Source organism: Sphaerodactylus townsendi, linkage group LG10 (genome assembly GCF_021028975.2).
Source record: "Sphaerodactylus townsendi isolate TG3544 linkage group LG10, MPM_Stown_v2.3, whole genome shotgun sequence".
Classification (NCBI taxonomy): Eukaryota; Metazoa; Chordata; class Lepidosauria; order Squamata; family Sphaerodactylidae; genus Sphaerodactylus; species Sphaerodactylus townsendi.
The window spans coordinates 43,730,564-43,737,435 of NC_059434.1; the positions used below are offsets into that span (position 1 = coordinate 43,730,564).

Genomic DNA, 6,872 nt, shown 5'->3' on the forward strand with positions numbered 1-6,872 from the left:
TTCCAGAGGCCTCATTTTGCTGTCTTTATAGTAGTAAAGCAATCACATACTGTCAAGATGCCAACTGTCTTTTAAAACAATCAACAATTTCTTTAAAATGTTTCGTTAACACTAAGGAAATTACATCTCATTACACTATGACTCAAGAAGTAATGACCCATTACACCAGGGGTAGGGAACCTGTGGCTCTCCAGATGTTCAGGAACTACAATTCCCATCAGCCCCTACCAGCATGGCCAATTGGCCATGCTGACAGAGGCTGATGGGAATTGTAGTTCCTGAACATCTGGAGAGCCGCAGGTTCCCTACCCCTGCATTACACTATGGCTATAAGAAAGTATGATTGTTTTTATACCACTAGCTATACAAACAGATATTTATTCAAACAATCTAGGCACATTATTATTAGTGGATTATGAAGTCCATTTACAGTGACCTAAAAGAGCATTTCACAAACAGTCTCATTTAGTGCTATGGGACCATTCCAGAAAGCACTTTGGTAGCAAACAGCAATCTTGATCCTCATAGCTAGATAAAAGAGCCCAAGCTTTATAGAAGTCTTTGATCTAAACTTGTGCAGGAAAGATACTAGTAAATACATGTATTTTATACATATATTTAACGTAAATTAAAAGTTTGAACTGAAGTGTGTTCCCATAAAGTCCATGTATTCAAAACTATTACAAATTCAGTATCATTGACTAGAAATGCAAGAATGTATAAGAACATCATACCCAGTAGGAACTGGCTGTACAAAAGTTACTGGGCCGCATTTGTTACTTGGATGTCAGCAAAAAGGAACATTTTGATTGTTTATAGTAAGGTTAGCCTTTCTTTCTTTCTTTCTTTCTTTCTTTCTTTCTTTCTTTCTTTCTTTCTTTCTTTCTTTCTTTCTTTCTTTCTTTCTTTCTTTCTTTCTTTCTTTCTTTCTTTCTTTCTTTCTTTCTTTCTTTCAACTGCTTATCTCCTCGATGGGGGCCCAGAACATCATTCTTCCCTCTTCCATTTCATTCCCTCTTCTGCACATTCTTCCCTCTTCCATTCTTCCCTCTTCTGCACAACAACCCTTTGAGGTTGATTAGGTTAAGAAAGAGAGTGACTAGTCCAGTGTCAACCTCATCCAGTAAGCTTCCATGACCCAATAGGCATGTGAACCTGGGTCCAACTGATCCTATTCCAATAATCTAACCACTACGCTATGCTGGCTGAGTCATGTATATATATATGGCCAAACTAATTCATGCTTTTGTAACATCCCAGCAGGATTACTGAAATGCACTCTACAATTGACTACCCTTGAAAAAAAACTTGGAAACTTAAGCCAGGTCAAAATAGCCTGGTTATTACCATGGGCTAGCTGAAGGGAATACATTTTATAACCTATTTTGAAACATCTACGTTGGATGCCCATTTACATTCAAGCTCAATTCAAAGTGCTGGTTTTGACCTTTGAAGCCTTTCACAGACTAGCAGCCCAATCCAGATGAGAAGAAAGATCCATGGCAGCTGGGCACAGCACAGCAAAGGAGGTGCCGTTCCTCCTCCAGTGGCACTCCAGGCAATGCAGCAAGCTGTGGGGGGAAAACTCACTGCCATCCAGACAACTCCACAGAAAAAACAAACTTGCACCACATGTTGGCGTGGCATAAGTTGGAGAGCTATACCAGGGGTGTTCCTGAGTCAAACCCTTGGGACACCTCTTGCCCACCCCCAGCCATGTCAGCATGGTTCTGAGTAAGAAAGCTTCTTCTGGGTCAGGTGCCACAGAGCAGTGCAGTGGCCACCCGGCACCCTGTTTGCCCGCCCATCAGCATAGCTTGCCCTTATGCTATTGTGGTGGGCAAAAGCATCCACACCACTTACAAATTATGCTCCCCTCCCCTGGATTGGGCTGCCTGACTCACATATCTACAGTACTGTATCTTCTCATATGCACACTTTAGACTGGCAATGACCAGTTTTTCCCAGTTTAGAGTGGCCCAACTGGCATCAGCTCGAGCCTGTCTTTCTTTCCATTGGGCCCCCATGTTGTGAAATGGGCTCCTGGAGGGAGGGGTTTGCCACATCCAAAGGTGTTTGTTTGGATTTTAGATTTTTAGACCACCCTCCCCTAAAGGGCTCATGGTGGTGAACAACATAAAATACAATAATATAATAATGATAATTAGGATTAAAACCTATTCACAATTAAAACCATAAAACCAGAATAATATTATAAATAGGAGCTATATATAGCAGCAGATGGTGATTAAAAAACCCACCACCCACCCCTGACCAAGTAATGTAGTGGCCATGGGGCGGGAGGGCACAATGTCCTAGGCGGAGCAGTGGCCGAGGCATGGCTGGGCCACTGGGAGGCATGGTGGGGGCATTCCGAGGCATGGCAGGGGACATCACAGCAGGGACGCAGGGCATGCTCACACCCTGGCTGTAGTTTCCCCTCTCTCCGCCTCTGCCCCTACCGAGCCCACAGGAGGCCCAGATGTAGTAGCTTCACAGTCAACCCAGCTGGCCATATTTCTTTCTTTCTTCTTCTTCTTTCTTTCTTTCTTTCTTTCTTTCTTTCTTTCAACTGCTTATCTCCTCGATGGGGGCCCAGAACATCATTCTTCCCTCTTCCATTTCATTCCCTCTTCTGCACATTCTTCCCTCTTCCATTCTTCCCTCTTCTGCACAACAACCCTTTGAGGTGTTGGCCAGTTAAGGTTACAGAAAGTGAGTGACGAGTCCAGTGTCAGACTCCTCATCCAGTAAGCTTCCATGACCCAATAGGCATGTGAACCTGGGTCCAACTGATCCTATTCCAATAATCTAACCACTACGCTATGCTGGCTGAGTCATGTATATATATATGGCCAAACTAATTCATGCTTTTGTAACATCCCAGCAGGATTACTGAAATGCACTCTACAATTGACTACCCTTGAAAAAAAACTTGGAAACTTAAGCCAGGTCAAAAGATAATGAAATGGCTTGTACGAGTGGTTAGTTGACAGCAACTTCAGTTTTTTGGGGGGGTTGAGGGGGGTCTTAATAACATTTTTTAAAACATACAGTGACTAATGTTTCAGTAGCTTACCACAGAAATATACTGCAATGCGAGTGGGAAAAATGGTCCATTGCCATATGGAACACTCATGAAACTAGTTCATCAGTAACATCTGCTCCACGTTGCATATTTGTTCACACGCTGTATTTCTGAAAATCCAAATGCTGACAGTACAGAAACAAAGTCTGAGGGGTTCTGGGGATGGAAGAATTTCTGTACATGGAATATGTCTTTCTCCCCCTTCGTGCTACAGCCTAGAACCCCTCCCCACACAATGCTGCTCTTGGGGAATAGAACCACTCAGCGGACTCCAAGCTATAGTTTCACATATGCTGTTTGCTTTCAGTTGAAATGCACCAAAATTATAACAAATCTATATTTGTATACTTAAGTATCACTGTCACTGCTGCTGTACTTGTATCCAACTTTCGCCTTTGATCTTCAAGTCATGAATTAAATGTTTTTAATTTATTTGTTTTTAATTTATCAAATGGTTAAATTCTGGCTTTTGAAATATCTGTTGCAAGCTGCACCTCAGCTCAAATGAAAGGAAGCCTGGGAAACCTGAATTCAAAATGAGCTTTAGTGAGCTCAGCAGGTGTTTGAGGCTCTGGCATTCTAATTGCGGCCAGCATTGCCTTTGCCCAGCACATCAAATGATGCATTCACACACCTTAGCTGTACCAAACCCAGGTGGAGCTGTTCCTTAGTCCTTTTGATCTGGAAAAGGTATCTTCATCCTTAATAGCGAGCCTGGCATATCTTAGATGTAAATAGTGCTTATCAAATCTGCAAATGCAAAAAAGTGTTTTTACACAAATTCACACTATATTAATCTGTGAATTCAGATACATCACTGTAAGTATGTTACAATTTAAAGTGTATGCATTCACCTCAAAACCAATTTTTAAAAATATTTTGGGAGCATGTATAACAATTGCATAATTAATGTTTATTTTTTAATACCTACCAACTTTTCTTTTGCACAGCTATAATGTACCCTCTAACACAAGGGTTAGATGCAGAACTATGAAGTTATTATGTTATTTATGTATATTAAAAACCACTACACTTCCTTGCTTGTATGAACTACTGTTTCCTCAAGAATTTTCCTGGGAAAAATCCAACTGGGAAAATTTTTCTCTAGGTATATTTTTTCCCTCCCTTTCTCTTTGTTTAACAAAACATGTTTCTCTGAGGAAGAACCAAACAATACTAAACAAAACACTTAAAAGTTATTCACCGTTTTTTAAAAAGAGAACAAGTTTTATGTACGATTGAAACTTGTACAACACTCCAGAAAAGCCATCATGTGTTAGATTTAAAAATAAAATCAGAAGCATTTTCTTTCATATAGGTGTACATGAGAAATTGGAAATGATCTTGGCTTCAGAAGCCATTAAAAGTTTATGACCAGCTTTGTACTGATACCCACTTAATAAAGCAGAAATAAAGATACCACACAGTATAAACAAAAGGGTACAACAAAAGACATTTTGATATTTACACAAGAATTAGTTCATAAACGTTTTGGTTGTTCCATAATAGTGTTCTATAAAATGATCTTTTTTAATTTTAAAAAAAGAAACCTTAGCTGTCATCATTCTTCACTACTTTTTTTCCACTTAAGTGCACACAGAATACTTTATATAGCAATATACCAGTGTACTGTAACATGGATATTAAATTATCGTTACCTTGTTTTAAAAATGAGATGTGATATTACCCAATCAGCATTATTGGTCAATGAAATATCCATACATTGTGTATTCCCATCATGTTAGTAAGTATCAAAACATGAAAATATAACTTTACATTATTTCTTTTATATACATTAGTTCAGCCTTGACAGCCTTGACAAAGGAAGGTTTCTATGCTACACTTTAAAGAAAAGTAGGCCCAGAGCTACAATAAAATAAATTCCAATAGTATGCAGGAGTGGAATGTTATTGTTTTTGAAGGAAAGTGGTTGGGAGTACCATACAAATAGAATTATGACTGACTACTGCTGGACATGTTTAACATCTTGAGTGCAAATGGGGGCGTTAACTTTTCTGATTTGGTAAAAGTAGATTAGAACACCATAAACTCCTGAGAAGTGGGAGACTGCTATTTGTGGAGGAATTGCCACAAGGTATTAGCACACAGATGTCTCAGAATTAACAAATTCTGTGTGCACAAGAGTCAATAATGAACCCTATACTAACGTCTAAGAAAAGGGATTTAAAATCTGCAGTAGATTTACAGAGCAGTGTTTCTCTGAATAACATTGAAATAAATAAGTATTGAAAGCTGTTAAAATAAATGTTAACATAAATAAGCACTGAAAGCTGTAGGAAACTGAAAAAAGGGAACATTCCCAAAGAAAGGAAAAAATCTTCTGTCAAATCTGCACCATTCAGTCCACAGCAGAAGGCTGAAGCAATAAAAAATTACTATAATGGATAGATTTTTTTTGCAGTTGTTGGAAGGTAGCAGCACCTAGGGAATAATATTTCTTTTGCTTGTAGGTCTGGGGTACCTGAAGTTGTCCCAACAGAAAGGTAAGCTGAATCACTTAAAACAAACCTCGAAAAGCACTCACTATAAATATCATTCATTTAAATCCATTTATTGTTACAAATACAATAATTATAACTTAAAAGTCAGGGCTATTATGAAATTCATCATAAAGTAACATTGTCAAGGTCCTTTTTGGTAGGAAAATTTGCATTTCTTGTCTGCTTCTGGAAACTTTGAATTCTGCTTCCTTTTGGGGGAGGCTGTTTGCTATTGGCTGGTGATTTTAAATAGCTGGTGGTCTGGGATTTTCTAAAGATAGACAGCTACAGCTACAAATTTCAGTTCCTATACCATTTACAGTTACTTTTATGACATGATGTTGAAGGTTGTTAGTGTGAATCTAAATTTTACACCATTTCAGTGCAGAATATCCCTGAATTCTATAAAGCCTGTTTGGGTTATGTCATCTGACCAGAATACCATGATCAATACCCACCAGTCTGTATGATCTCTGGTAATTCTGACTTTTTTTTTAATCCTCCAAAATTCAAAGGATGAACTATCATCTTAAAACAGGATAAAACAGAGATGGAAATTGTACTGTAAATATGTGAACCATCTCTCAAGAATGTCGCTAAGTGTACTAACCATTTGACCATCACATCAAAATATGTGAGGATGCTTAAAATAAAGTTCTAAAATAATAATTTAAATTTTATTGCCGAGGAGTCTGTGTTCCAAAAGAAACAAAATATTTCAAATAAAAAGAATAGTTATGACTTTAAACAACCTTGACATTGTCCTTTTACATTTTAAATCTTTGATAAACTAAAATGTGGCTAGCAAAATTAACTGGACCACTTGCAAATAAAACCATAGAAAAAAGTTTATTTCAAATGTCAAGCATTGCCAAGTAATTTGATATTAACACCAACTGTTAAAGAATAGGATATTAAGTAAATTTTTAAGAACAATATTAAATTACAAGATTTTGATCATTTATTTTCTGTATTTTCCTCCCCAACATTTACATATTTGGCTTTGAAAAACATGGAACAGACACCTAAATTTTGTTGCTGTTATTGTTAAATTTCCACTTCCTGCAGGTTTAAGTTCTTGTTTCATCATTTTCAACCATTATGGAAGCAAATTTATTTAAAAGCCAGTTTGTCTTGAAAATACCTAAAAATATTTTTTTCATTTTAAATGTTTTTTTTTATAAAACAGGTCACATCTTGATGCAATTGATGTCAAGTGTGCTTAAGTCAGTATGAACCAGAGAACTGACTATGGTGACTGCAGAAACAGGTGTGTTTGTCTG

The 6,872-nt window shown here is 37.7% G+C and overlaps 1 protein-coding gene across 4 annotated transcripts in view; it reads right to left on the reverse strand.

The window, feature by feature from the left end:
- Positions 1–5,644: 5,644 nt before the first annotated feature.
- The window catches only part of GRIA2 (glutamate ionotropic receptor AMPA type subunit 2), a 91,082-nt gene continuing 89,854 nt past the window's right edge, over positions 5,645–6,872 (reverse strand). For all 4 annotated transcript variants that reach the window (XM_048509381.1, XM_048509378.1, XM_048509379.1 and 1 more), the window contains one exon: positions 5,645–6,872. This exon is cut by the window's right edge. The gene's annotated coding sequence lies outside the window, so the exon portion shown is untranslated.